Source organism: Macaca mulatta, chromosome 4, assembly GCF_049350105.2.
Source record: "Macaca mulatta isolate MMU2019108-1 chromosome 4, T2T-MMU8v2.0, whole genome shotgun sequence".
NCBI lineage: Eukaryota > Metazoa > Chordata > Mammalia > Primates > Cercopithecidae > Macaca > Macaca mulatta.
The window spans coordinates 69438452-69463384 of record NC_133409.1 but is presented as its reverse complement, the minus strand read 5'-3'; the positions used below and the strand labels follow the sequence as shown (position 1 = coordinate 69463384).

General features: G+C 43.2%; 1 protein-coding gene across 12 annotated transcripts in view; it reads right to left on the bottom strand.

Annotated features, from left to right (window-relative positions):
- The window catches only part of PLEKHG1 (pleckstrin homology and RhoGEF domain containing G1), a 241729-nt gene that overhangs the window by 81204 nt on the left and 135592 nt on the right, over positions 1–24933 (bottom strand). The window lies entirely within an intron of this gene.

Below are 24933 nucleotides of genomic sequence, written 5' to 3'. Positions count from 1 at the left end.
CTTTTTTCTTTTTTTTCTTTATTTTTGTTTAGAGACTGGATCTCTGTCATCCAGGCGAGAACACAGTGGCATGATCACAGCTCACTGCAACCTGGAAATCCTGCCTGAAGCAATCTCCTGCCTCAGCCTTCCCAGTAGCTGGGGTTAAAAGCACACACCACCACACTGGGCTAACTTTTCTATTTTTTTTGTAGAGATGGGGTCTCACTATGTTGCCCAGGAGACTCCTGACCTCAAGTGATCCTCCCACCTCAGCCTCCCAAAGTGTTGGGATTATAGGCATAAGCTACCATACCCAGCAGTCATCATTGTTGTTATTTTAAAGTTTACTGCTAAGCACTGAGCTGTCGGCTTTATATGCATTCTCTCATTTCATCCCAACCCTAGGAGGTGGGTCCCATTAATCCCATTTTCCTGGAAGCTGAGAAAGGCTCCATCACTCCCCTGAGGTCATACAGAGAGTAAATTCCTCAAGTCATGCTCAAACCAGGATCTGCTGACAATAGCCTGGGCACTGAAACCCTATACTGTCACTTCAAAGGTTTTATACCTTAACACAGTATATTTAAACAGGAGGAGGAGTTTGCTGATGATTAATTTTGAGAGTTAAAGGTAATTTTTATCAGGTGTCAGGTAGGAGCCAACCAAAAATAGCCACCCTGATTGACTAGGCATCTCCTACCTGCCAGGATCATCACAGGCTATATCTGAATTAGGATCAGTCCCATTCACACGCAGTACCCACTGCCTTCATGTTTTCATATGTATACATCGCATGACGTGTTTTCCATCAGCCAGGCACAGCAGCTTTCAAGACTGGCTCACGAGTTCTCGTCCTTCCTTCTCACTAATGCATGGCTTTACACTCCTGTAAGACATCCCATTTCCTGCCAGCCACCCACAGTGGGTCACTTGATCCCTCTTTAGGGACAAGTCTCTATATAGCTCTTCCCACAGAAACACACTCCTTCCCCAACCAGTCACAGGGAGTCAGTGCAGATGCATGCGATCAGCTCTCTGAGCACCATACTACTTTCAAGTAATACGAAATCATGACACGATGGGGAGCCTGGAGAGCAGGGTGTTTTAGCTCTAGAGAATTAGGAATCATTCTGAAATGAAGATAAATCAGAAATGAAGAGAAAGATGCAAGCTCTGAAGGAGCCTTCAAAGGAAAATGCTCATGTACTGAAATGGAAACGTACAAAGAGGTTCAGGACCTGTGTAGAAGAGTATCCCTATCATGGCCAACATACGAAAAAAAGCTCAACACCACTGATCATTAGAGAAACGCAAATCAAAACCACAGTAAGATACCATCTCATGCCAGTCAGAATGACAATTGTTAAAAAGTCAAGAAATGGCCGGGTGTGGTGGCTCATACCTGTAATCCCAGCACTTTGGGAGGCCGAGGCAGGCGGATCACCTGAGGTCAGGAGTTTGAGACCAGCCTGACCAACATGGTGAAACCCCACCTCTACTAAAAATACAAAATTAGCCAGGTGTGGTGGTGTACGCCTGTAATTCCAGCTACTCAGGAGGCTGAGGCAGGAGAATCACTTGAACCTGGAGGCAGAGGCTGCAGTGAGCCGAGATCGTGCCATTGCACTCCAGCCTGGGCAACAAGAGTAAAACTGTCTTTAAAAAAAAAAAAAAAAAAAAAAAAAAGTCAAGAAACAGATGCTAGCAAGGTTGCAGAGAAAAAGGAACACTTTTCCACTGTTGGTGGGATAAATTAACCATTGTAGTGATTCCTCAAAGATCTGGAGGCAGAAATAGCACTTGACCCAGCAATCCCATTACTGGATATATACCCAAAGGAATATAAATCATTCTATTATAAAGATACATGCACACGTATGCTCAATGCAGCACTGTTCACAATAGCAAAGACATAGAATCAACCCAAATGCCCATCAATGATAGACTGGATAAAGAAAATGTGGTACGTATACACCATGGAACACTATACAGCCATAAAAAGGAATGAGATCATGGATGGAGAAGGAAGCCGTTATCCTCAGCAAACTAATGCAGGAACAGAAAACCAAACAGCAACGTTCTTACTTATAAGTGGGAGCTGAACGATGAGAACACAAGGACACAGGGAGGGGAACAACATACACTGGGGGCCTGTTGGGAGGGGGTGAGGGAAGGGAGAGCATCAGGAAGAATTGCTAATGAATATTGGACTTAATACCTGGGTGATGGGTTGATCTGTGCAGCAAACCACCATGGCACATGTTTACCTATGTAACAAAACTGCGCATCCCGCACATGTACCCTGGAACTTCAATGCTGAAGAAGAGGAAGAAAAAAAGAATCCCTATTACTATGGCTAGGTGACTGTGGCAGGTGTTCTAACACTTCACACAGGAGTGTGTGTAAGGAAGAAGCTTCTTAGAGGAACTTCTGACACACACACACACACACACACACACACTTGTGTGCACCACAGACAATCTGCGTTTTTATCAGGGCTGTTCTCACTTCATCCATGAGCTCTGCGTGCCACTTTAATACACTGATGGCTTAAAAGCCTTCACCAAACATCAAAATGGCAGTTGGTTATTGCAGGAAAACATTTCCTGTTCACAAATCAAGTAACAACCCACACTTTACCTGAGGATTCTTAATTCTAGAGAATAAGAAATTCTGAAATAAGAACACCAAGTAATGGCCCATTAAAACAGGTACAGCAGGCCGGGCATGGTGGCTCACGCCTGTAATCCCAGCACTTCGGGAGGCCAAGGTGGGTAGATCACCCGAGGTCAGGAGTTCGAGACCAACCTGATCAACATAGTGAAACCCTGTCTCTACTAACAACACACACAAAAAAATTGCTGGGCATGGTGGAGGGCACCTGTAATCCCAGCTACTCAGAAGGCTGAGACACGAGAATCGCTTGAACCTAGGAGGTGGAGGTTACAGTGAGCTAAGATCGTGCCACTGCACTCCAGCTTGGGTGACAGAGTGAGACTCCATCTCAAAACAAACAAAAACAGGTACAGCTTTTCCACATACACAGATTCAATTATCACTCTACTTAAACATGTGTTAGACAATAATTACCTATATAAGTGGGAACACTTGCCCATCTAATTTTACTGAGACAGGAACAGTAGTATAGATGATCTCACAGCAACTGATCTGTATACAGTAGGTACTCAAATAGCATTCATTTGGTGGACAAGAAACAAGGCCTTAAAGACAAAAGCCTTGACTTAATTTGTGCTAACGACTTGAAACTGTAACCCTGAATCAAAATGAAATTTCAGCCAGCTAAAAAAGGCAGGGGTTACCTGGATGATATTAACTGGAAAAGGCTGGAAGACGTTAGCTCAACTTCTCACCTCCTGAGTCATGGAGACTGGTAATGACCCTCAAAATCAAGCTATTCTACTTGGAAGTTGCAATGCAGTACGGTTGTATATATTAAAATAAAGAATCTACACAAGGATCGACCTCCTTACGGGCGGTTTGTCAAGGCAGATGAATGTAATTCCACCCTGGTGGCATTAGGTAATCTGCTGCTAAATACGGAAACGTATGGCTCAGTTATTCCGTTCATTGTACCAAAAACAATGAGGATCCCTTAGGATAGATCTGATTGTCTCGCTGACTAGATTGTTGTTGATCTCATCACAGAAAAATCTTAACCAAAAGTTACGTATTGATACAGAAACAGTCACAGGCTTGAGGATCTGCAGGGGAGCAGGCAGAGGCACCGTGCAGATGGAGGTGGAGGGTGTCAGCAAGGCGCGTGGGCCAAAGTGACGGGATATTCCCCAGAAACTTGACTTTCTCAAAGAGCATGGGGCCGGGGGTAAACACGAAGATGTCCTTCTGTCATACTGTCCAGGAGGCCTGGTCCTAATTCGTGCCCACAGGGTGAAAAAGGTGATGTGGGGAACATTGTCTCCCCTCTTTAATCGAAGAGAGTGGACTCTTATGGATGAGGTTTCCATAAGTGATTTTTCAAGGGAGATGAATTTCCACAGCAGCAATTTTACCATCTGAACAGAAGTGCCCTCTGCTTTTTCTTGTAGTAAATGCAGTTTCCATCTACTACAAGATGGAAAAATTACATTTTATTAAAAATTATATCTTTAATAAAAACATTACGTTTACTGTCCTGGCAAAGTAAACTTGGTTTCCCAGGACAGATTTATCTGAGGACAGGGTAGGGCTGCCGGATGCAACACGAAGGCCTCAGCTGCAGAGCTGGCTCCAGATGTAGCGAGGTGGGAAACACATCAGCCTCAAGGTCAGGCAGTTTGGGTCTAGGACTCGGACCCTGGGCGAGTTACTTCCTTGCTGAGGCTCCGTAGCTTCCGCATTAAGCAGAAAGAATACAACCACCAGTGCCTCCTCAACATTCCAGGGGTTAAACTGCATACATGGTCCATTCGAGGCAGCTCGGCACACACGTGCAGGTGTCGGTGGCTGCTGTGTGGCCGTCCAGGTCCCAGGTTCCTTCCCAGAGAGGCAAGGTAGGTCAGATTGGAGCCTTTTTGGGTTCAAAAGTAAAAGAACTCTATATGCTGATAAATCATAATAAAAAATTATCCCCCCACCGTTCTCTGCCACTGGCAATAACAGTGCTGTAGGAAGGATAATTTACTTAAGCAGCTTGTTATTAGCCATCAACGTTGGCAGAGAGTCTGGAGATTACTGTCGGGAAGACATGTGCATAAAAAGTCCTGGATGGCGGCCAGGCGCAGTGGCTCATGCCTCTAGTGCCAGCACTTGGGGAGGCAGAGGCGGAAGGACTGTTTGAGGCCAGGAGTTCGAAGTCAGCCTGACAACAAAAGTGAGACCTGTCTCCACAAAAAAATTAAAAAATTAGCCAGCCATGGTGGCATGCAACTGTAGTCCCAGCTACTTGGGAAACTAGGGCGGAGGGTCACTTGAACCCAGGAGATCAAGGCTGCAGTGAGGTATGATCACGCCACAGCACTACAACTGGGATAACAGAGCGACATCTTACCTCGAAAAAAAAAAAAAAAAAAGTCCTGATGCTGGCTGGGCGCAGTGGCTCATGCCTGTAATCCCAGCATTTTGGGAGGCCAAGGCAGGTGGATCACCTGAGATCGGGAGTTAGAGACCAACCGGACCAACATGGAGAAACCCTGTCTCTACTAATACTACAAAAAATAAGCCGGGCGTGGTGGTGCATGCCTGTAATCCCAGCTACTCTGGAGGCTGAGGCAGGAGAACTGCTTGAACTCTGGAGGTGGAGGCTGTGGTGAGCTGAGATCGTGCCATTGCACTCCAGTCTGGGCAACGACAGTGAAACTCCATCTCAAACAACAACCACCACCACCACCAAAGTCCTAATGCCATCTAAAAGTTTCCAAGACCCTTCCCCTCTTGCTATGACCACCCAGACAATAAATCCCACCTCTCCTCTCCTACCTACATCTTTTTTGAAACTGACTTGTGCTCTCTCTCATTGCTGCCTTGACCTTGTTCTTATCTCTCTCCTGGACTCCTGCAAGGACATCCTAACCCATCTCCCTACTGTGGGTCTGACTGCCCACAACTTTTCAAACCTATCCAGCATGATTTTCTAAAACTCAAATTTGATGTCGTGCCTCCTGGGTAAAATCCTTCAAGGACTCCTAAATCCCTCCCTACCTTCCTGGGCTCATCTTTGACCACTTTCTTGCTACCCCTCAACTCCCTCACCTCCACCAACACAGGCACTCACTCACTGCTCTTTCAGGAATGTCCCTGTCCCCTGCCCTCTCATACTGTTCCATTATTATCTATTCTTTTCCCACTGCCAGTATTGGCTCTCCTGCTCATCACCACCTTCCTGCCCCCTGTCTGGGTCAGGTACTCCAAGTCTGTATAACTCCATGATAAAGGAAGCATAGGATCATCATCATGTAGTGCTACAAAAATATCTTTGTCATTCCTTCTCTCTCTGAAACTGGTATCAACAGTTAGTAGGCACTGTGCTTCATCTTTCCCAGCAATGAATGAGTGTAGACTCAGCAACCTCATGGAGTGAACTCCCAGAAACGAGCAATGTGCAGAGCCCGGGAAGGCAAGGGTTAACGGTGCCCCCACTGCTCCCTCTCTAGCTAAAAGGCGAGGGCTGTACAGAATCTTAACCCAGCTCAACATTCCTCCCTTGTTCCGGGCCTTTGTCACAGGGACAGCATTTTTTTTACAACACCACCTCTTGAAGATGACAAAGGTCCCTAAACTATGCATTTCATTTTTAACTCTCTTCCCACTCACCTCACTCCCGCCTTTGCACAAGAAAAGAAACGCTTCTCTAATCAAAAGTAGATTAACTCTCACCCTTTTCTCTCTGTGCATTTGCATTTGGAACAGCATTTACGAGGCCATAAACAGACCCCCGGGTTGAGTGATTTAGCCACCGCTTTATGGAAAACCAGACAAAAGCAGCAGTCTTTTCAGCAGCTGTGTATTTATGGTCAGCCGCTGCTGGGCGGCCAGCTCGGCAGGTCCCCTCCTTACGAGGCACCCACTTCAGGCTTTCTGAAAGGTTAAGGGCATCACTGTAAGCCCCATTATGAAACTGAAGGGACACCTGTAACATTCCTTGTGGATCCAAAGAGATAAAGGCTCTTTTTCAAAAGACAATATTTTACAGTATAAAGGGATGGCTCCCCCTGCCTCCCCCAACACACACACATACCCACCCCACAATGTCCTTTGGGGTGATTCTGCCCCAGTGAGATACTGCCATTTGAAACAGCAGGCTCTCTCCATTTTTAAACTGGCCTCCTTTACCGGGGTGGGGGTGAGGAGTGTTGGTCATTAGGAATTAATTTATATTAGTTCAACAAAACAAAGAATCTTTCATAAACATTTTATTTTTTTTGAGACAGGCTCTGGCTCTGTTGCCCAGGCTAAACTGCAGTGACACAATCATAGCTCACTGCAGCCTCTACCTCCCAGGCTCAAGCCATCCTCCCACTTCAGCCTCCCAAGTAGCTGGGACTACAGGCAGGTGCCATCATGCCTGGCTAATTTTTGGCTACTTTTTGTATTTTTTTTGTAGAGACAGGGTTTTGCCATGTTGCCGAGGCTGGCTTTTTTTTTTTTTTTTGAGGTGGAGTCTTGCTCTGTTGCCAAGGCTGGAGTGCAGTGGTGCCATCTCTGCTCACTGCAAGCTCCGCCTCCCGGGTTCACGCCATTCTCCTGCCTCAGCCTCCCTAGTAGCTGCGACTACAGGTACCCACCACCACACCCGGCTAAGTTTTTGTATTTTTAGTATAGAGATGGGGTTTCACCGTGTTAGCCAGGATGGTCTCGATCTCCTGACCTCGTGATCCGCCCACCTCAGCCTGGCTTTTAAGATCCGCCTGCCTTGCCTCCCAAAGTGCTGGGATTACAGGCGTGAGCCACTGTGCCACGACTAAAACAAAGAATCTTAACATTCAGTTTTGCTTTGAGTTGGACAGAAGCTGGCAATTTCTCATCATGTCTACATTATTTTCATAAATCCTCCTCCCCTTACAGAGTAAGGAGGATTCTTTGTTTTTATAAAGTGTCATCTCACCTTGGTTAAGGGATCAGTTATTGTACAGGGATCTTTCCTAAGTATTAAAAGGTAATTCTATTTAGTTAAATCCTGATGCATGTTGCAACATGAATGAACCTTGGAAACATGCTAAGTGAAATGAGCCAGCCACAGAAGGACAGATCCTGTAAGGTTTTGCTTACATGAGGGATCTAGAGTAGGCAAATTCAGAGATAGAAAGTAGATTGGAGGTTGTCAGGAGCTGGAGAGAGGGGAATGGGGAGTTTAACAGGTACAGAGTTTCTGTGTTGGGATGATGAAAAAGTTCTGGAAATGGACAGTGGCCATAGTTGGGCAACATTGTGTGTCTACCTAATGTCACTGAATTATATATATATAAATGGTTAAAATAAGTTTTAAGTTATGTATGTCTTCCCACAATGAAAAACCTTTATGAAGTTCATTATAATTAAACACTTACTTTTTTATGAAGGCCAGCCAACAGACAATATATTTTACTTTTATTTTTATTTTTTTGAGACAGAGTCTCGCTCTGTCGCCCAGGCTAGAGTGCAGTGGCATGATCTCGGCTCACTGCAACCTCTGCCTCCCGGGTTCGAGTGATTCTCCTGCCTCAGCCTCCCGAGTAGCTGGGATCACCGGTGCCTTCTACCATGCTCGGCTAAGTTTTGTAGTTTTAGTAGAGACAGAGTTTCACCATGTTGGCCAGGCTGGTCTCGAACTCCTGACCTCAGGTGAATCAACCGCTTCGGCCTCCCAAAGGGCTGGGGTTATAGGCGTGAGCCACCTCGCCCGGCCACTACAATATATTTGAGATAATACAGCAAACATTATAAAAATTTTCCTTGCTATTTAGGCTCATCCGTAAGGATTTCAGTAATGTTCTGGGCCATAATTCACAAGTAAAAACTACCAGGAGGATCAAGGTGAGTCCTCGCCCTTCCAAATGGCCTTACATTAATTAGACTACTAAGGAGTTCTTTCCTCTGGCTCCTCGGTGCTGTCACCTCCACCTCCTCCTACCCCCTCCATTTGCTGTGGGCTAAGAAACCAAATAATTAAGCTTATTTTAAACATGTAGGGTAAATAGGCTCTTAGTGAGAGCTCGGGGCCTCTCCCTGGGGAAAGACACAGGCCTCACTGTTGGGCATTTGAAATATCTATTTTGGCTGCTCAAAGGACTTACTTATTTCCTGTTGCATTTTTGAGGGCTGAGGCTGGTGGAGATGCCATCGCTAGTCATCAGTAGACTTATGCTTCTTGAATTAGACTCATTTACAGAGGATGAAGCTGAGGTCAGAATGGTTATTTGTCCATGGGCATACAGCTGACTGTCAGCATGGGTCTGAAGCCCAGACCTGTGTGCTCTGTCCATGAAATTAACTCCAATTTGACTCAGCTCAGACCAAAATTCTGAAAAACAAATTATTCATTCCACCATTGCAGCCCTCTATTATAGTGGAAATGAATTCCAACTACCTGAAGACATGTCAGGTAAATTAAAAATTGCAACAAAATATCTTTTTTATTTGTAAAGTTAAAATAATTTTCTGAAATACCTTAACATAGATTAGGAAGCATAACAATATTATAATATTTTAGAACATACCAGAAATTATTGGTCTTGCCCAACTATTATATGAATAATAATATCTCTTATTTGAATGCTTACTACACCTAGCATTGTGCTCAACATTGTACACGAATTATCTACTTTTTGCAACAATCCTATTATTCCCATGTTACAGATGAAGACACTGACAAATTGAAAAGCTTAGTAACTTGTCCACATCAAACAGGGAAATGGCTGGGCCAGGATCTGGATTCAGTTCTTGGAGATTTTAAAGTCTGTTTTCTGTCCTTTTGTTACATTCCATGGGGATCAGGAGATAAGTTGTGCCGCCTTTAAAAGTTTGTTTGTTTTACTAAAAAAGAAAATTCCTGTTAGGATACTAAGTCTCAATACTGATTGTCTATTGGAAGCTGCAGAACTTTAAGGAAAACTGACCCCAGCCCCAGAGACTGGGATTCTGCTAGCCCAGGATGCAGCTTAGGTGGAGGGAATTATACAAGCTCCCCAGGTGACTCTCATGTGCAACCTCTGCTTTAGAAAGATTCCTTGTTTTCAGCTGTTCCTCCTAACCAGATTTCTTAGGCAACAGCCTCTAGTCGCTTAAATAATAGTCCCTCTAAACCGGTGTATATGAGCTTCCTATCCTTGGTATTACTATAACTGATGACCAGTTAATTGTGTATTTCTCACAAAAGACATTATAATATTTTCTTTCTTTATTCCTCCTTTTGAAGTAAGAATGTTCTTCTAGATCTTTTTTTTTTTTGAGACAGAGTCTTGCTCTGTCACCCAGGCTATAGTGCAGTGACATGATCTCGGCTTACTGCAACCTCAGCCTCCCGGTTTCAAGTGATTCTTCTGCCTCAGCCTCCCGAGTAGCTGGGACTACAGGCGCCCACCACCATGCCTGGCTAATTTTTGTATTTTTAGTAGAGATGGGGTTTCACTATGTTGGCCAGGCTGGTCTTGAATTCCTGACCTCGTGATCCACCTGCCCCGGCCTCCCAAAGTGCTGGGATTACAGGCATGAGCCACCACTCCTGGCCCTTTTGGTGCATTTTCTTACCAAAAGTAATCCTTGAACATTCTAGATAAATCTGAATACAAGTAAATTTACGTATTTTATCAGTAGTCTTCTTTTCCTCATCCCTTTTCAAATAGGACCTGAAACTTCAGAGCCAGCTCCTACTTTAGAACAGGAGATGGCAAAATCAGGTCCCAGACTATCAACTGCTCTGTTAATTACCACATGCAGATGAGTCCAGAAAGTCTCTCTGGTCTTATAGGACAGTGGGTGCCAATTTCTCACCCTCAGAAGGCTACCTATATTTCTGCTAGGGGAAAAAAGGGTAACGTCACAGATTGCTTTAGACTCATCTCAAGACATTACTAAGGAAGTGACCCTAATTGTTCCCTTAGCACAGATTTCTCTTCTGTCTCAAGGCTCTGGTTTTGTCTGAACCACGTGGCCGCTGGTCATAGATAAAATGTCCAGCTCTTCCCTTTACACCTGCCCAGGCTCGATTTCACTCTGGTCGGTGGCTGAGATGCAGACAACTGGGCAATCAAGTATGTTTCCAGAAATTTTCATTGATAAGTTTGAGGACCCGCCTTTCCTGGTACGTAGGAGGCACTCAATAAAATGTTTCAGGGTTTTTCCAGTTGTCTCCAAATTAAACAGCTGGGAGGCAGGATTAGGATGCATCCCGGCACTGCCAATATTTAGCTGCAAGATCTAGGGTGTAAGCAGCTATCAGCTGTTGAGTGTTTATGCTGTGCCAGGTCAGTGCTAATGACTTCATGGGCACTAACTCACTGAATCCTCACACCATTTTAAAAGGAACACAACATCTCCCCCATTTTAAGATGAAGAAACTGCAGGTCACAGAAGGAATTGTTCAACATCAAAGATAGGTCAGGTGCAGTGGCTCACGCCTGTAATCCCAGCACTTCAGGAGGCCAAGGTGGGTGAAATCACTTGAGGTCAGGAGTTTGAGACCAGCTTGGCCAACATGGTGAAACCCAGTCTCTACTAAAAATACAAAAAAATTAGCTGGGCGTGATGGCAGGCATCTGTAATCCCAGCTACTCGGGGAGGCTGAGGCAGGAGAATCACTTGAACTGGGGAGGTGGAGGTTGCAGTGAGCCGAGATCGTGGCACTGCACACTCCAGCCTGGGCCACAGAGCAAGACTCCATCTCAAAGAAAAAAAGGTCAAAGGTAGTAAGTGAGCGCCAGGATTTGCTTCCATTTGGAGAAATCACTGGCATCTCTGGATCTCTATTTCCCTGTGTATAAAAATGACAGCAAATACTAGAAAATTTACTCAGCAAATGTTTATGAATGGCCTATTAAGTGTCAGACACAGTGCTGAGTGTGAGGAATATAAAACATATATAAAATTTTATAAAATATCAAAGTTAAGTAAAACACTCCTTACTCTTTCAGAATTTATGGTCAGATTTAACTGAGTTATTTCCAGTTCTACAATTTGGTGTGGTTCTAGTCAATGGAAAATCCCATGCCATTGGAGGTAACCTAAGTGTGCATCAATGGATGAATGGGTAAACAAAATGCAGTCTACACACACAATGGAATATTAGCCATAAGAAGGAACACAATGGACACCTGCTATCACATGGATGAACCTTGAAGATAATATGCTAAGTGAAGTAAGCTAGTCACAACAAGACAGATATTCTGATTCCACTTCTATGGGTTATCTCAAGTAGTCAAAGTCCTCGTGACAGAAAGTAGAAAGGTGGTTCCCTGAGGCTGAGGTGCGTAATTTCAGTTTGGAGGACGGAAAAGTTCTGGAGATGGATGGTGGTGGTGATGGCTGCACAACAATGTGAATGTACTTGATGTACTTGGTACCACTGAATTGCATGCTTAAAAATTTTTTTTTCTAGACGGAGTTTTGCTCTTTTCACCCAGGCTGGAGTGCAATGGCATGATCTCGGCTCACTGCAACCTCCACCTCCTGGGTTCAAGTGATTCTCCTGCCTCAGCCTCCCGAGTAGCTGGAATTACAGGCATGCGCCACCACGCCCGGCTAATTTTTTGTATTATTAGTAGAGATGGGGTTTCACCATGTTGGCCAGGCTGGTCTTAAATTCCTGACCTCAGGGGATCCACCCACCTCGACCTCCCAAAGTACTGAGATTACAGGTGTGAGCCACCACGCCCGACCAAAAATTGTTGTTAATTCTGATCTATATGTTACCACAATTTAAGAAAGGGACTTAAAACATTTCATGAAAGCTGCTATCTAGAACAATTACCATTCCCTTCAAGTGACAAAACAATCTTAGTGGGAAGAGGAAAAATCAGAAACATAAATGATCAGAAAGCAGTTAACTACTAAGTTATGTAGGTGAAAAAGTCATGAGTTAGTCCAAGCTGTCTTTCCCGTTCTACGTGTTACAGAACAGGGCTGCTTGGACTGTCACACTAACTCTCGGCTTATCGCATGACCCAGGTAAATATTCCATGTGATCAGTTTTCCAAGGTGCAAGTAATACTTCACTTTGGAAGAAATTTCTGGCCATGGGAAACTTCTCCCAGCTGAAGGCTGGTGTGTTTAGAAGATAATTTTCTGAATTCTATAATTTTCTACCCACTTAGGATAATTGAATATTCAAGATGGCACACACTTAAAATGCAGCGTGATTCTAACCCAACCAAACGGGACCTGTTTTAGCAAATCTTCAATAGAATTTTGCCTACAGGCAGTCTTTGCAATATATGAGCAGTTCTTCAGCAGACCAGTAATAATAGCTACTCAATCACCTGAATGAACTGACGTTTTTAAAATGCCTGTTCATTAAAAGTCAAAATGTTGCCTTAAAAGCAAAGCCTAAGAGAATAAAAAGGAATTTTACAGTTACAGGCATTTTTGAAAGTGTTTGAGCTTGCAAATGAACTGAACACACCTAGTTATGTCCATGAAAAGAACAGTTATCTATATATTCTACTTCCCTCCCATTACACTGTCTGTCCTCTCCTTTGATACACTAACTCTGAATCTACAAATGTAGGTGGAAATTATTTTAATTTTAGCATTAGAAACTCACTGATATGTTAAGTCTCCTTGGCATACTAGAGTTTCACATTCATAGCAAATGCTATAGTTTATGCAAGAATATTTGACCAAATTATGCAAATCCTTTCAGTAAAAAACTTCCTACAACTATTTACAAGTAATCACGCTAGTTTTCAGAAATATGAATCAACTCACACTACTAAGAGTTTAAAATTCTTTCAAACCATTTTTTTTCTTATAAGGTAGAAATAAAAAGTGAATTAAGGATATCTGTGGCAGTTTTTTTTAGTCTTATTTAACATTAACGGCAGACCATGTTTTTTTTGGCAAGGGTCGTAGAACTCTTTAATCTTCCAGTCTGAGAAAAGGGGAGGGAGGAGTGGTGAAACGTATTTGTAACAAGTCATAATACTCCAAAGAATAGGTACAGTCAGTTCTGCTATGATGTTTGTTTTGAAAACATGAATTTGTTCCCACGAGATTAATATGTTAGGGAACAATTTGAACGTAATTCTCATTTCTGAATTTTGCTTCTACACGATTTCATCCATGAGAAACACTGGGTGGATGCAGAATATTGCATCCAGTGACAGCAGCATAGGAACAAAATCCACGCAGGCTCCTGACAACCTAGAAGCTACCTTGGTCTCCCCTGAGTGCATTTGGAACCTGGCCCATTCACATCAGTCTGTCAACTCCCGGTCCATGGCAGGTGACCCTCCCCCTTGACAAGGCATAAGCTGCAGCCCTGCCCACAGCCTCCCCTCTCTAATTTTCTCTTTCCTCTCAGTCTATCTTATCTTTTTCTTCTGAGTTCTCTGTTCATCTTTTTCTCCCTCTCTTGCTTCCTTTTGTTCTCCAGGGTGGCCGGTGTGGGCACCTGGTGGCTTCCATACACAACTTCAAATCTTTTTGAAGGTGAGTTCCACATTTACTATAGCATGTATGTAAGTCTTAACCATTTATTATGTATAAAACTATGCCTCCATTTTTGATTTTTTTTGTGTATGTGTCATGGATGAAGTTTTTGAGTGTTATTCTTAGTACCCCATTTTTCTCCCCCATGTGATTTTGCTGAGTGATTTTTTTTTTTTTTTTTTTTTTTTTGAGATGGAGTCTCAGTCTGTCACCCAGGCTGGAGTGCAGCGGTGCAATCTCAGTTCACTGTAACCTCTGTCTCCCAGGTTCAAGCGATTCTCATGGCTCAGCCTCCTGAGTAGCTGGGATTACAGGTGCCTGCCACCATGCCCGGCTAATTTTTGTATTTTTAGTAGAGAGGGGGTTTCAACATGGTGGCCAGGCTGGTCTTGAACTCCTGACCTCAAGTGATCCACCTGCCTCGGCCTCTCAAAGTGCATAAGCCACAGGCATGAGCCACTGCGGCTGGCCAAAGTGTGTGATTTTTGAGAACACATATGTTATGCGTCATAGAGGTCACACATCAGAAAATGACGTTTTGGTCACTGATGGACTGCAGATATGATGGTCCCATGTGATTACGATACTGCATTTTCACTGTACCTTTTCTATGCTTAGATCCACAAATGTCATTGTGTTTTAGGTGCCTACAGTATTCAGTACAGTAAGATGCTATATAGGTTTGTAGCTCAGAAGCAATAGGCTATACCATATAGCCTAGGTGTGTGGTAGGCTGTACCATCTAGGTTTGTGTAAGTAAACTCTATGATGCCTGCATAATGGTAAAATCACCTGACATTTCTCAGAACGTATCGCTGTCATTAAGTGACACATGACTATATTACTGCAGGACTGATCATAGACACGTTGAAACTCATTTAGCTCTTTCCCTCTATCATCTGTACTCTCTTTCTTGGGTCATAGACATTTGATACGGGAGTAAAAACAATCCCTGTGTATAATATATTCTCAGATCATGCATTCTTGCAACCGGGGAAGAATGGCCTACAAAGCCTGATTTGGGACCTCATATATCCCGGATTTCCTTGGACTGACTCAACTATTCATCCCAGCTCCAAGTGGCAAGAAGCCAGTCAAGATTGTCAGGAATTCAAGGGTGACCTTGCCCTTATCTGAGATCTAGTGTTTCTCAGGGTGACATTGAGGGATGTCACCACATCCATAATTATCATACCAAGAAGTGATTACACTATTGCCACAAAGTTCTTGGTAATTTGAAAACTGTACCACAAGTAAAGGTTAACAATGTAAATTTGTTCCCTAAAAGTCCACCTCTGAAAAGATGTGAGCTGACTTCAATTTCTTATGGAAAAGCATCCACAACAACGTTGGTTGATTTGGGGAGTGCAGGTCTTAAAAATGCAGTAAAAAATTTTTAGTAATTTGTTTTAATTGCCTACTTTTTCTTCTGGTGCCCACGTTCTCATTTTGGCTTCTTGGAATGGCTACAGAAATGAGGTTAAAAGAAGGGCAGGGTCCAGGCACGGTGGCTCACGCCTGTAATCCCAAAACTTTGGGAGGCCGAAGCAGACATATCATGAGGTCAGGAGATCGAGACCATCCCGGCTAACTCGGTGAAACTCCATCTCTACCAAAAATACCAAAACTTAGCTGAACGACGTGGTGGTGGGCGCCTGTAGTCCCAGTTACTCGGGAGGCTGAGTCAGGAGAATCGCTTGAACCCAGGAGGCGGAGGTTGCAGTGAGCAGAGATCGCACCACTGCACTCCAGCCTGGGGACAGAACGAGACTCCGTCTCAACAACAAAAATAAATAAGAAGGGCGAGACAGTACAAGGGAGGGCATTCAGTTTTCTTACAAACTTTATCAATGTGGCGATGAACCGTCAGCTTCCAAGCATCGTTCTATTAGGTGTCTGATGGCTTTCATCCATTACCCTTATTGGTTCCCTCCCACTCACAGGGTTTTCAGAATGCTACCAAGATAAGCACAGTCCCTGCCTTTGAACTAGGCTAGGCCCAGTATTTATTAGCCTGAAACATTAACTATGGTGCTAAATAATGTCACAGAGCCCTACTGGCAGGTCAAATGAACTGGAATGAGTAGAACAAAAAGGAGGGGGTGGGAAGTAATCAGGAATGATGGGAGAAAGAGTAGGGCAAAGGGGTGGAGACATAGAAGAAGGGAGGGAGGAACAGTAGGCGATACACTGGTCTGAAGCCTTAAATAAAGAATGCATTTAAAACATTCTATGAGGTTATTTAGTAGACAGTAGTGTTCATCTCAGCAGGTAAGCACCACCAAAATCTTTCTTACTTTCTTCCTTATTTATTTATTTTTTGAGACGGAGTCTCACTCTGTTGCCCAGGCTGGAGTACAGTAACACAATCTCAGCTCACTGCAACCTCCATCTCCTGGGCTCAAGTGATTCTCCTGCCTCAGCCTCCTGAGTAGCTGGGACTACAGGCACGTACCACCACATCTGGCTAATTTTTGTGTATTTTTAGTAGAGACAGGGTTCCGCCATGTTGGTCAGGTTGGTCTTGAACTCCTGACCTCAAATGACCCACCTGCCTTGGCTGTCCCAAAGTGCTGGGATTACACACATGAGCCACCATGCCCGGCCTCTTCCTTTTTATTTTAAGTGAGGGTAGTGGGGGATACACCATCACTAAATGATAGGTTTTACAATGAAAATGCCTTCGTTATACATAATGCATGCCAGAAACTGCCAGTTGTTTACAAAAGTTGTTTCCCACCTTCTTTGGACACATGGCTAGACTGCACCGCCCATTCTCCCTTATAGTTTGGTGTAGCCAGGTGACAAGATTCTCATCGGGAGTTTGAGAAAAGGGATGTGCATCAATTCTATGTGTGTCTCAAAATCTTCCCTGTACATATCTCCATGTCTCCTTGCCCGTCTAGTTGACTGAGATGGCAACCCTGGAAGCCATATGCTGAAGACAGCTAAGCCTCCTCAGCCTGGGTCCCTGAATGACTGCATGGAGGAGAGCCGCTCCTCCTCACTTGAACACTTGCAAAGGACAGTTACAGGAGAAAGAAAGAAACTTGGGTGAAGTCACTAGATTTGGAGGTCTGTATGTTACTGATATAGTTTGGATCTGCCCAAACCTCATATTGAAATGTAATCTCCCATGTTGGAGGGGGGGCCTCGTGGGAGGTGACTGGATCATGGGGGCGGATTTCTCATGAATGGCTTAGCACCATTCCCTTAGTAACGTCCTCAGGATAGTGATTGGGCTCTTGTAAGATCTGGTGGTTTGGCCGGGCGCGGTGGCTCAAGCCTGTAATCCCAGCACTTTGGGAGGCCGAGATGGGTGGATCACGAGGTCAGGAGATCGAGACTATCCTGGCTAACATGGTGAAACCCCGTCTCTACTAAAAAATACAAAAAACTAGCCAGGGGTGGTGGCGAGTACCTGTAGTCCCAGCTACTCGGGAGGCTGAGGCAGGAGAATGGCGTAAACCCAGGAGGCGGAGCTTGCAGTGAGCTGAGATCCGGCCGCTGCACTCCAGCCTGGGCGACAGAGCGAGACTCCGTCTCAAAAAAAAAAAAAAAAGATCTGGTGGTTTAATTGTGCGGCCCCTCCCTGCGCTCTCTTTTTTTTTTGTTTTTGAGATGGAGTCTCACTCTATTGCCTAGGCTGGAGTGCAATGGCGCTATCTTGGCTCACTGCAACCTCTGCCTCCCAGGTTCAACTGATTCTCCTGCCTTAGCCTCCCCAGTAGCTGGGATTACAGGTGCACACCACCATGCTCAGCTAATTTTTGTATTTTTAGTAGAGACAGGGTTTCACCATTGGCCAGGCTGGTCTTGAACTCCTGACATCGTGATCTACCCACCTGGAATCCCAAAGTGCTGGATTCCAGGCGTGAGCCACTGCACCTGGCCACCATGTTCTCTTCTGACATGTGCCATGTTCGCCTTCTGCCATGATTGGAGGCTTCCTGAGACCTCCTCAGAAGCAGATGCCACTATGCTTCCTATGAAGCCTGCAGAACTATCAGCCAAATACATTTCTTTCTTCATAAATTACCCAATCTCAGGTATTTCTTCAGAGCAACACAAGAATGGCCTAATACAGTTACTGTGGCTTAGCCTATCCTTAATGATACACTATGTGTTCCAAATATTTAAAGCTGATATTTAATATTTACATATTTAAAGCTGTCATTTTCAACCAGGGACAATTTTGCCCTCCAGGGGATACTTGGCAATGTCTAGAGACAATTTTGTTTGTCACGAGTGGGGATGGCAGTGGTTCTATTAGCTTCTAATGGACCGAAGTCAGGTTTGCTGCTAAACGTTCCTACAATGCACACAACTCTCCCTCACAGCCAAGAACTACACAGTCCAAAATGTCTATGGTGCTGCTGGTGCCTGCTCTAGAGAGGTTAAGAAGAGGGCTGAACTTTGAACCTTCTGTTCCAGTCAAAGAGGAGGTATGCAGTGAAAGCAGTGGGCTTTGGAGAAAGGGCTGCTTTTCAGTTCCAGCTCAACCACTAGATACATGGTAAGTGCTCAAATGATACACTGATACATGGTAAGTGCTCAAATACTAAATGCTGCTAATGTTATTTTTTAGTGTTTTTGTTTTATTGAGGCATCTATCTAGAAAATTTAGAAATGGTAGCTGAATAGTATGTTTATAGCTGTGGGAATCTATCGAGGTGATGGGGATGGTTACAAAACTTAAGATGTCACAAGACACTCATTGCCTACCATGCTCACAAGAGAATCTGACCAATACAGGTACTGTAAATTATTTTCCTAAGTTTTGACTCAAGATCTGGCCATAAAAGTTTGGAGCAAATAACCCAACTTGACATCAGTCACAAAGTACACATGAACTCTTTTGTTCAGCCAACAGCTACTTTTGCAGAGCAATTCTGCAAATCTCAGCTCATTTTGCTTTCACCAAATGCTGCCCACCTTGAACTGTTTTCATTGGTCATTAGCAATCAAACAGCAGGTATTTATATCACATTCAAAATGGGCAAACCCATTAGAAATGAAAAGAGGTGAAAGATCAGTTCTCCCTGCCCTCCTTCCCAGATCAGATTGCAGTATGAAGACATGAGCACTCAAAATCACTCACTGTTGCTACTTTCTAAGTTTGTGCTGCTGTGGTTGAAGTGGTGAAAGATGAGAGGGAGGTAAGGTAAGGTGGGGAATAAGGGGTCATAATAATAATAACAACAATAATACAGATATGGCAATATGTAGTCAAAGTGAGATTTTTGGGGATTCTGTACAATGATTAGACGTACTATTTAAGGAATGACTCCTAAATAAGCAGAAAACTAACAGGTTTGTCTCTAAATTATCATAGATATTAAATGGTTTTAAGAAAGATCTCATTCACCCATTACAATAAAATCCCTTGGAGGAAAAAAATAGACACATTCACATAAAAGTGCTCAAATGCCTCATTAAAAAAGTACATAAATGATGCCAAGTACTACAGTGTAAGTTCTTTATTAAATCCACCCACATAACAAGCCTTCATTAAAAACAATCCCTACCAACTCCTACACTCAAGCATGGAACACATTTTTCTCCCTTGGTATTTAAAAACCTTTAGTCTAAGAGAACCTTGTAAAAAGTGTCTAATAAATGTTATTTACACTAGAGGGAAAGTATGGAGAGAAGATATCTGTAAATAAAAACACAATAAAAGCTGTGACAATTCCCCTCTTCTCAACAGTCTTCTTTCTTGGTGCAAAACCTGATTCTTTTAGTCCAGCATCCTAGGCAGGTATGACTGGGCCAGGGAATGCCTATGCACAACCATTCCATTATGGCTAAGGAAAAAGAGTAACAGACGCACACTGCCCTTTTCATACCAAACAATTTTGTCTCTCCAGCAGGATCAATGGGAAGACAGGCTTAATCAGAAACCACCTCCACACTTGACAGTGTTGTCCTCAAGGGAGGGGTGCCCCCACGACAAAAGCCAACTCAGATTCCATTTCATCCAAGTCATAGACATCTCACAGGGCTAAGAGCTAAGTGTCCAGGCAGAGTATGTGGTGAAATCACTGCAGAAGCTCTCTGGACCTGCGTCCTGGATTTCCTTCTTTCATTCTGCACAAATTTTGGAGAAGGTTTGCTTCCCCAGCATAAGATAGTTCTTCAATTAATTGGATATCACCAGTACCAAGAGAAGCCTCTTGTAGGCTATGGCAGTGGGGAGAATAGCGTTCAATGTGTTTCAGGGCGCTAAGTGTGTGAAAAACACCCTTCTCTCTTTTATCTTCCCTGACACTGTCTGTACGATCACTCAATAAACAAAGAGTCCACAAAGACTAACGAACACAGAGCTAGGGGTTGGTGATCATTCGAATCCTTGTTTAGCTTCAGCTTTTGAATAATGCTGAATGCTTCCAATAAAGATATGCTTATGCTTCTGCTGTTTAAATTTTGAACATTAAGGCAAGAATACTTAGGGTTTTTGTTTTGTTTTGTTTTGTTTTGTTTTTCCTGAAGTCTCACTCTGTTGCTCTCTGGAGTGCAATGGTGTGATCTCGGCTCACTGCAACCTCCGCCTCCTAGGTTCAAGCCACTCATTCTCCTGCCTCAGTCTTTCAAGCAGCTGGAACTACAGGCATGCACCACCAATACCCAGCTAATTTTTGTATTTTTAGTAGAGATGGGGTTCCACCATGTTGGCCAGGCTGGTCTCAAACTCCTGAACTCAAGTGATCCGCCTACCTCGGCCTCCCAAAGTGCTGGGATTACAGGCGTGAGCCACAGCACCCAGCCCCAATACTTAGTTTTTTTTTTTTTTTTTTTTTAATACACTTTATGGATAAAGGTGCATGAAAAGGATTTTAGCTCTCTGACATATAATAGAAAAAGATAAAGTCATGTTATAATGAACAATTCAGCCAGTTTTTTCACTAAATACACGTGTCCTCAATATCACCAAATATGGCTTAATTTAGTATCTCTCAGAGGTCAAAGATGCCATTTTGTAGTAGAAATGTAACTTCTAATTACACAGCATTAACATGATGAACTATTTTAAAACTTTACTAACAGGTTACAACAGGCCATGAACTATATCTGAGGCCAAATCTTAGGAGGTTCTCAAAGGCTCTTTTACAGATCATTTAGAAAGATTAAAGAAACCAGCCTACCCATGACAGTCCCTGCCCAGTCAATCGAAGGTCCCATTAAACATTAAAGAGACCCTGATTTTCTGCTTTCCAATGATGGATTTCTATCTTTCCACAAATTGTATCATCGGAAATTTAACTTTTAAAACTTGCTTTCCTATTTATCATCTCATTTATCTGTGAATGCTATTAGAGGCATATATAAAATAGAAATAACAGCTCCATTGTTCCTTTGACTACGGTTCACAGTCAAGATCTTACCTCTTTCTCTAAAATGTCAAGTGTACAACAGTAAATGACTAGGAGCAGAGGATGGAAGAGCCACAGCTGGGGAGGGGACAAGGGTTGAGAGAGAAGGCTCTGGGGAAGAATGAAGAGCAACAGGAATAAGAACCACCACATTTTGGGGTTCAACTTTCAGAAAGCATTAGGAATTCATTTCTGAATTCCTAAACGGCATAGGAAAGAATATCTAAATATGTGAGATTATTTTAATACAATGTCTCCACATCTGGGAAAGAAAGGCATACCATACTCTTTACATGTGTAACCAACATCTGGGAATCCTATTGTTCAACTGCGGTCAGGAGGATCTCTTCTTCGAAATAAGCTGCTCTGATATTTGGGACTGTGTTGAAATGTCAAATCATCATTCCTGCTCATGTTTTTTAACTCAATGTATATAGATCAATGATCTTTCACAAAAATGTTGCTGTTCGCAAGTCCTAAAAATGAAATAGAAACTTGAGTGGTAAGGATTATGTATCTATACAGCATGTAGATAAAATGTACTACTATGGGGGTAATTAAGCTGAGAGGAGATTCAATAAAGCAGAGTGTACAAAGTCAGAAATCACGCTACTGTAGAAATTAAAAGTGACTTCAATTAGACGAGCTTCTTTTCCCCCAGAAATTATTTTTGCTTGGAAAGAGCCAGCTAAGGTTGGGCGCAGTGGCTCACACCTGTAAGTCCACCATTTTGGGAGGCTGAGGCAAAGGGGTCTCTTGAGGCTGGCAGTTTGAGACCAGCCTGGACAACATATTGAGATCCTGTCTCTATAAAAATTAGAAAAAAAAAAAAAAGCAACTTAGTAAGGTGTGGTGGTGTGCACCTGTAGTCCTAGATACATGGGAGGCTGAGGCAGGAGGATTGCATGAGCCCAGGAGGTCAAGGTTGCAGTGAGCCATGATCATGCCACTGCACTCCAGCCTGGGTGATAGAGTGAGACCCTTATTCAAAATATATAAATAAAGAGCCAACTAAAAAAACAGTCTGTCTTTTAGTCAGGGTAAAAGTTTTATAGGCTGTCAACAAGCAGCCTTTTTCTTAATTTAAAATTCTGCATTTGAAAAATGGAGAACATTAGATAACTCATTTACAACATTATACAAATAGGTTAGAACTAGATCAAGGAAAACAGATTTTAAAGGAATTGATATTTTGTGTTTTAAAAGAATACCCATATGACAGTCTTTTATTGGGTAGAGTTACTGCAGGCTTGACAATAACTGTTTACTTTCCATTAAGAAAAGAACTGGATAAAAGTGGTCTAGCCACTCTGATAAAGTTGTGATCTGGAGAAACAGCTGTGGTCTCATAGCCAAAATAGATGAAGAGGCTTCAACCAACTAATCTCTGATATGAAACAATTGAAAGTTTTCTAGGAGAACAGGGTAAATGATGTAAAGCATTCTAGTGACTTCTGGAACAGGGGAGCATCTATCTCTTCCTGCATGGATCCCTCCCTCTTCATTTGGGACTCTTCCTCCCCAGGCACCCTTCTTTCCAATACCCACCCCCTTCTGTGCCTCTCCTTCCCCTAATTTCCACCTCAGATTTCCAGTGGGTTCATTAGAAATAATCAAAATAATAATGGTAAAATCACCCATTAAGGTTTTTTTTGTTTTTTTCCTCTAATTAAATTTCTGCTCTAGTGAATTGGCTAATCTGATTTTGTTTTTTTTTTTCTTTTTTTAAGATGGAGTCTTGTTCTGCCATCCAGGCTGGAGTGCAGCGGTTTGATCTTGGCTCACTGCAGCCTCCGCCTCCCAGGTTCAAGCAATTCTACTGTCTCAGCCTCCCAAGTAGCTGGGATTACAGGCATGCACCACCATGCCCAGCCAATTTTTGTATTTTTAGTAGAGATGGGCTTTCACCATGTTGCCCAGGCTGGTCTTGAACTCCTGACCTCAGGTGATCTGCCCACCTTGGCCTCCCAAAGTGCCGGGATTACAGGCGTGAGCCACCGCATCCAGCCTAATCTGATTATTTTTGTGAAAGACTTTAGGTAAAACATAGTATACACAGTGATCACTCTCAGCTAGCAAACTTAGGAGAAGGCTGGCAATAGTGATGAGTGTAGTTTCCATTTACTAATTGATTACTATGTGCCAGGCACAGCTGCAGAGCTTTTTATACCTTATCTTACCCAATTCTCATAATAACCCTATGAGGCAGGTCCTGCTTATTAGTCCCATTCGACAGTTGATGAAACATGGAACAAACTTATAGCCTAAGACAGGGGTGAGCAAACTGTGGCCCTTGGGTCAAACGAGACTCTAAAGAGGTACTGGCATGTTCAGGCCCCGTTATTCACAGTGTATGTGGCTGCTTTTGAGTTTCAAGGCAGAGTTCATCAGTTGTGACCAAGACCTTAGGGCCCATAAGGCCGCAACTATTCACTATCTGGCCCCGCCTAGAAAAAGCTCACCAACCCCTCGTGTAAAACACAGTTGATTCATGAATAAAGAAAAAAGGCAAGAACATTTGGACAGCTTCACATAGAACTTACATTGAAATTTTCTTAGAAAAAATAAATTCTGTCTTTATCTGTTTTCTTTCATTCATCTGTTACCTGTTTCTTCTCACCTAAGGTTTATCAACTAGCCTCAGGAAAAAATAAAAGTGTTAATGGAATACCAGTTCAGTAATTAAAGGTTTCTCTCCATAAGGTGAGTTTTGATTAGGTAGAAAAGTTTCCAAGAAGGAAAGGAAAAAAAAGCATAGACCAAAGAAAGCTTGAATAACCATATGTTTCCTGAGAGGCTATAAAATTTTTGGCTGTTTTACAGGTATTTCTTCTCAAGTACAAATGACATCATTGTTGAAAATTTTTAAAAACAGGCCTACTTTATTCTACATTTGGTACCACATATTGTTTCAGTTGACCATCAATTGACTTTTCTATTTTTAGTGGGAAGGTACGTCATAACTATTTTTAGTAGACAGAGTCTGGTAGTATCATTTGTGGATCACACATAGTCATGCTTTAGAATTCTTTTTCTAAAGCTATGAGAATGTATTTGGGGGAAGAACATGCTCACTGGCAATATTCTACTGTACTGTGAAACATACTCTAGAGTCAATGTCTAAAACAGGAAACAGGTATTAACAAATGAAAGAACCTGCTGTATTAGTAGGCTGCAAAGCAAGTGTAGCTTTATAACATACAAATCTGCCCTTGAGGCCGGGCACGGTGGCTCACGCCTGTAATCCCAGCACTTTGGGAGGCTGAGGCGGGCGGATCACCTGAGGTCGGGAGTTCAAGACCAGCCTGACCAACATGGTGAAACCCCATCTCTACTAAAAATACAAAATTAGCTGGGCATGGTGGTGCATGCCTGTAATCTCAGCTACTCAGGAGGCTGAGGCAGGAGAATCGCTTGAACCCGGGAGGTGGAGGTTGCAGCGAGCCGAGATCATGCCATTGCACTTCAGCCTGGGAAACAAGAGTGAAACTCTATCTCA